This window comes from Poecilia formosa, unplaced genomic scaffold (assembly GCF_000485575.1).
Source record: "Poecilia formosa unplaced genomic scaffold, Poecilia_formosa-5.1.2 Scaffold2486, whole genome shotgun sequence".
NCBI classification, from domain to species: Eukaryota; Metazoa; Chordata; class Actinopteri; order Cyprinodontiformes; family Poeciliidae; genus Poecilia; species Poecilia formosa.
In genome coordinates this window covers 1-7200 of record NW_006802425.1, presented here as the reverse complement: position 1 = coordinate 7200, position 7200 = coordinate 1, and the positions used below count along the sequence as shown (strand labels likewise).

The window sequence follows — 7200 nt, the reverse complement described above, 5'->3', positions numbered from 1 at the left end:
CCCTTCGGGACGCAGCGGATCTGTCGATCCTGGCCCGAACCCATCTGGAAAGAAGGAACAACTGGACCGCGACGTTCTTCGCTCTTTCCGCCGCAAATAACCTGTCCGCCCTCCGACAAGGCTCATTTTCCCAGCGCTCAGCTCTCAACTACTCACCTTCTGATCAAGTAAGAACCAGTTCAATTCCTTCCTGGAAAAAGAGACACACTCCTTCCTCTACTAACCCTCTGCCTCTCGTTGACAGTAAGACGACCCGGTCATCCGCTCCAGTATTCACTCCCTTCCCCTGGAATCAATAAACTCATTATTATTGCTATTTACTCTGACTCATCTGATTGTGTTCCTGCATGTGGGTTCGTAGAGTGAACACCATCATGACAATGGGAATCTTTTCAGTTGCTGTAGGTGAATTACACTATTTAATGTGTTTTCCCAGAGTTTCTGAGGAGTTGAAAAGTATATTTGTTACATTATAGGTCAACTAATGTAAAGATGCCTTCAAATACTGAGAATGGGGTTGTGTTCCTGCTCTCACAGCAGTGTTGGGGGCAAATCACACCTCAATTTGTTTGGTCAGCTTGATCTGGGTAACATCCTGCATCTTTCTTACAACGGGGTGTTAATGGATCTGCTTGAGTGTGAATGAGAGTGAATGTATATGCAGATGGCCTTTGATGGGTTTTTAGGAAGCGCTTTGTAAATATAACGTCACTTTGGTGAATAGGTATGTGATATTTTTTTCTTATTTTAAACTATTTAGACACAGTGCATGTTTTGTTTCATAAATTTACTTTTACTACTGCTTTACGGACAATTTTAAGGTGATTACGTATTTTGGTATCACAATCTGGTTAAAGCTGAATCATCTGCTTGTGCAGTAGAATTAATACGAAACAAGAATTCAGCCTTGTCTTGCAGTAGATAGAATTAGTGATTAAGAGACTGTCTCATCTACTTTGGTATTTTATTTTTTCTTTTCTTTTTTTCTAACACACTAACTTCTAACTAAATTCACTGTTGGATTTATATGTCACAGTGGTAACTGATTGGACATGCTGAAATTTTAGCATAATGGGGGAAAGTTCTTCAATTTTAGTTTTCCAAGTTGTTTTTCTTTTGGAAATAAGAAAAACACAGGGGGATATTATAAAGATAAGAGATTACTGATGGAACTTTGAAATTTAAGCCATCTCAGTCTATTTTGAATACTAGATGGAAGATTTGGAGAAATGGTGGAACATCTTACAATATTTTGGTTTTTCAGCAAATTATTATATAACAGTAACAGATTCAAAATTGTTTTCAAAATGATAATTTTATTATATCAACAGGGGGAGAAGGAGAAGTAGACCCTAATTCCTGGTAATTTTTGGATACGGTTAATTGTAAATTAGTTAATCAATAATATTGACTTTTTCATTCAACAATAGTGAATTATGGATTTCTTTAATGTAGATTAATATTGCCTTCCTGCTTGACTAAAATATGGTGTATGTGATATAGAAGCTTCTACTAAATTAGATTTGATCATCTAAAATTGAACAGCTTTAAACAACATCTATGNCTCTATTCAAATAAATCATGTCTTGCACTGAAATATATTTCACTTCGCCTTTGTAATTATATACAATCATGTTCAATACAATTAATAATAATCATCATGTAAATTATGCTTAACATATAATTGTAAATCAGTCACTTATCATGCAAATATACTGAACAACATAAGTGTAAAAAAGTCACAACATCAATAGTTATGTATTGCTCACCTCTCTGCTGCTGTTTCATCAGATGAATTAAAATTAAAAGCAGCTTCCTTTGAATCATCCCTCTTTAAAGACTTGTGTTCAGGTCCAGATTCAGGTTTCCTGTGAATAAAGAGGCTTTGATGATGTGAAACTGAGATGAGGACGAGTCCTGGAGAGCATTGTTGGTTATTAGGAAATAATTAGAAACTAATTACTACACCAAGGAAGAAATCCAGTCACTTTAATGATTATTTTCAAAAGCATTTAGCATTTCCTGAAATAAATCAGGAGGGTCCTGAACGTCTCATCTTCACAGGAGTTGGGGAGCTAAATAACTCACCTTTATCCACCATTATATATCGACCAATGAAAACACTTAAACAAGTCAGATTTGACTTTTAACATAAACACTCACACTGAGTTTAATCATAGATGACATGAGATTTTAGTTCCTGAGATCACTGACATGTTGGTGGAGGAATGACTTCAACTATTTCTACCTGATCCACAGCAGCTAATTTACCTTTTTTAATAATAAAGCCAATTTAAACATAAACTACATTAAATTTGTAATTATTTCACCAGATAATATCATTCAGAACTGTTTCTAAATTACAACACAGACCTGGCCAACCAAAGTAAATCTAAGTTAGATTAAATAAGAACGTTCTTCCAGCCGCAGCTCTTTAAGGACAACTGACTTCTGGTTCTGATAACTTCCTGTGAACAACAATGATGCTCATACCAACCTCACCTTTGAGATTTCAGCAGGAACAAAAAACATTTCAGTTGATTAAATTGCATTGAATTAAAACATTAATATCCAACTCACCTGTTTGCTGATGAAGGTTCCTCTGATTGAAAATCTATAATCTGATATCTTGAACTGTCACTTTGTAAAGACACACAGCTGGGTCCAGGTCCAGGTTCTGGTTCTGGTAGTTTCCTGTGAAGTTGACACTTATAGTCATCTCCTCTTTAAGATTTGAGTTGAGGGGAAAATAATTAAGTACATTTTACAAAATTAGTATATTTATATTGAGCTCACCTCTTTGCTGCTGGAAGTTCATCTGATTTAAAATCTATAATCTGATATTTTGAACTGTCACTCTGTAAAGACACACAGCTGGGTCCAGGTTCTGGTTCTGGTTCTGGTGGTTTCCTGTGAATTTCAAGTTGATACTTATAGTGAATTCACCTTTGTGATGGGGGAAGATTACAAATTTTACATGTTACGAAACTGGGACAGTTAGACTCAGCTCACCTCTTTGATGCTGAAAGCTGGACTGATTTACCAGGTTCTGGTTCTGGTTCTGGTGGTTTCCTGTGAATAAAGATGGTTTAGTGATTAAAGTGCTGAACTCTGACATGAAGAAGAGTCCTGGACAGTCAGAGATGGTGATCTGACCTCTGAACTTTACTCTGGTCATCATGTTCCCCATTGTGAGCGGCTTTAGAGGGAGGGACTCTGTCCTCCTCGTCTTCATGTTGGTCCATGCTGCTGTGTTTAGATCTGACCTTTGACCTTCATCTGAGGAGGAAACACAGACACTGTCAACAAACTGCACCTCAACACATTTATGATAATTCAGCTGAAGCTCATCAGTGTTTTCATCAGATTATGTTTCTGTCTGAGTCACTTTGGACCTCTGCTGGTGGGACGAGTTTAATAAACATCTCAATCATTTCTAATAACAATAAAAACAAATTAAAACTGAATTCAGGGTTTAAAAACAACACATTTGAAGAGGATCCAGTTTTTACAGTTTTGAAAGAGCACTTCTCCCAACCTGTTATCCTGCTTCTCTATTTATCACAAACCACATTCAGGTTTATTCAGAACGGGCCGACCTCTAACTTCCTCTTCCTGAAAATAATGTCCTCTTATAAAAACACTCAACACAGATAGTTACTTGTTTCTGTTGATTCGCTTTCTGTGAAATTAATTAATCTTTCTAAAAAAATTATTCAATAGATTTAGTGAATAATTTTCTACACTAGATCTATAATATTTCATCTTTATTTCTTAATTCCTTTGATAAAACAATAAACTTATTTATCTACTGATGAAACTTATATCTTCAAGATTTTGGATTAACGTTGGAATTAATTTAATTCCAATGTTAATAACAACACTTATTATTATTAGTGTTGTTATTATATATTATTATATATTCAATATTACACCTTTACAACTTAGAAAAGCAATGTTTATTTCAAGGTCTTGGAACATCATCTGGACGGGCCGCAGTTTCCTCTCTAATATTGCAGAGAGCTGTGAAGTTTAGCTGGTTCTGGTGAAAAGAACCTTCCTGCAGCTGATTCTACCGAGTCAAAGAGGAAAAACAATTTCTTACCTGCAATTTTTTGACGAGATCTTTAGGGAGATGGTTCTTCTGCGTCACATTCAGGTGAAAGTGAGACTAGTTTTTCCAGAGAAGGAAGCGTTTACTGGTCAGTATCACCTGCCGGTTACAAGCCACGTCATGTCTAATTTTACTAAATGTAAAATATCCCCTGCTGTTCACAAAGTCTAAGGCAGATATAGTTTTGCAGTAAGTAGTTATTAACAATGCTGGTAACACTTTATTTGAAGGGGGTTGAATAAGACTGACATGACACTGTCATAAACATGAATAANTGTCTTGAAACGTGGGACAATGACAAAGATGTTTGGTATTTCAATATGAAACTCATAATTATTTGACAAAGTAAGTGTAATGCTAAGTGTTGAGGACACCCCATCTCCTGGTGTCAGAGGTTTTACAATGCAGTTTGAGGGTTGGTGTGAACCAACTGTTACGACTCTGCATTTCTCGGAAATGCATTAACTTCCTTCATGATTCACTGTGTTTGTCTCACAAAATGCTAATGTGTTTTTCCCTTCCTGCCTGAAAAGAATGGGAAAGGGACTATTGGAATTACATAGTTTTTCTTAATCATAGCTGACTTGCATTGTGGGCTCCGCTTCAACTGCAAAAGACGATGATCTAAATTTTATTTGGCTCATATTACAGTGGCTACCATTTAGTGACAACTAAATTTAAATTCAAAATGGAATTTAAAATTAAGGTGTTAAAGTGGATTGATGAGTGTCTATAGAGCTTACTGAGCTAATGACACCAAGTTCTGTGTTGAGTGCATAATTTTAAATCAAATATTAAATTCTTTGATTGAGGTGTGCAGATTGTAACGGCGTCTGGGACACCATGTTTGAATTACATCCAGCTATGTTATATGATGGTAAAGTTAGCAGTGTCAGCAGGTCTCATCTCAGTGAGTTGTATGGGATTTTTATTGTTTTCTATGACAGAACATTTGTTCTGTTATAGAAACAGGGGGAAAGGAATGGAATTGATCTAATAAGCAAATTTTTAGTTTGGATCTCTCTTTACTTTTCAGAAAAAGAGGCTGTTAAAGTTAAATCAAAATACATTAAATGTTTTACGGTGTATTAGCAGTATTAAACACAAGTTAACTATTTGGATATGGAATAACTAAAATTTATAAATTGAATACACTAAACTTAATATTACTTGTCAAATAATTTATATAAACAGTGTTTCTTAAAACAGGGAAAGTGAGCGTTGGATTGTTGCATCTCTCTTCATATGATTTAAAATAAGTTGTTTAACTAAGACATCCAGGAAGGTCTAAGCTAAATATTTACATCATTTAATAAACTTAGTTGTATCAAATTTCTCCCCAAAACTGAAAAGGCATTGATAATTGATAGACAATATAAAAAGGGTAATTAATTATCCAATTAAATATTTTATAAATAGGTTTTCAAAAGAATAAATAGATCAAAGGTAAAAATGGTTGAAATTTTGGGATTTAAAACTATGATTGGAATAAAGTAAGTCATTTTTGATATTTAGGGACACGGTTAACTTTACTCATGTAAAACAGGCTGATCATTCTTTAAGGTTTTAAAATAGAAAATATGATAATTGAAATTAAATTGGTCTAAATTGGAGATTTACAAATTAATAATTATGGAACTGCTTCTAAAATATGGTTAAGTTTTGGGTTCAACATGATAGGAAACATTAACTTCTCATGAATGTCTTATATAAAAAGAGGGTCAAAAGATTGACAAAATACAATTCTAAAGCAGCAGCTTCTTAAAATGCTAAGTTTACCGAATTATAATACGAAAGGAAAATTACTGGAGGAGACTTAACATAAGGAAATAAATTATAATTAGGAATAAAGTTTTAAAGAGAAATAAATCAAACTAAAAGCTACCACAAAATCTCTTCCTTCCTGATAATAAAGTAACTATTAAAATAAGATTTGATAACAAGACCAATATATGACTTAAAACAATAAAGAATAATTAGAGTATTAATTAATAAATCAGTGCTAATAAAATATTAATTCAAATTGGAAGGAATTACTTATTTTATTTTAAAATACATTAAGGAGCTCTAGATAGGTGACAGACTCTGTTCCAGTATGGTGACCAGCGGATGACCTCATTGGATAACAAAGAACCAACCTGAGGATCTTCCCTGACCGGAGGACGACCTCACACCTAGATGTTCATCAGGATTTCTTTCATTCGACTCTGCTTTTGATGTCATCAAATTGGAAAAGAGGGAACGACCTCTTTATTAAACTCATCAAATTGTGGGCAAAATAATCCCCAAAAAGTTTTCATCTTTCATCTACGACGTGCCAATGAACTCATCTTACTTCAAGGAGCATCAAGAAACACAGACACAAAATGAAGATATGTAAAAAAAAAAAAGAAAAAATTGTACAAAAACTATTCAACTGGAGGTTTATTGATAGTTTGTAAGTTTTATATATGCAGTATATTGTATCTAACTTGCTCATTTATTGCATGGATAATTTTGGACAAATATTTGTGTATCATCTATTTACATCAGGAATACGATTGACTTTTCTAAAATATAATTTTAAGTATAACATTAAGATTTGTGGTAAGGTTTCTGTTTAGCATTGATAAATATATGCATTTTTAAATCATCTTTTTGGTAAGACATGACTAGGGGCTAGATAATTTTGAACATTTAATTAAGGATTTTAATCCTTTATGTGATTTTGGTGCTTGATTTGGTCTGATTTTATTTGCAATGAATATGCCAACATTTTAACAACAAATGTTATGTAGAAGGTTGCATGCAAAAAGAGGGGCGTAATTTATCAGCTATAATATGGTGTTTCTGAATTTAGACTTATTCTATCGCATAGTATATTTTAAATTTATATTTTAGAGTGTAATCTCTAGAGGGAATTGTTAAGAAAATAAATTTAAAATAAGCTAGTTTTAAAACTTAACATGTTTTAATTCAATGCCCTAATTGTGGTTTTGAAATCAGTAACTTATTCTGGCCTATTGACCTTTAATTTACCTGAAGTTCCAGCAGATGGTTTGCTAGTATCGTTTGAACTGCCTTTTGTCTGTGGGAAAACAATACAG

At 33.6% G+C, this 7200-nt stretch overlaps 1 long non-coding RNA gene across 1 annotated transcript; it reads left to right on the top strand.

Moving 5' to 3' along the window:
* The first annotated feature begins 6 nt into the window (after positions 1-6).
* On the top strand, positions 7-316 carry LOC103133273 (uncharacterized). Its single transcript, XR_475709.2, has 2 exons — positions 7-167; positions 245-316. It is a non-coding gene; the product is annotated as an uncharacterized LOC103133273 (long non-coding RNA).
* Positions 317-7200: the final 6884 nt, after the last annotated feature.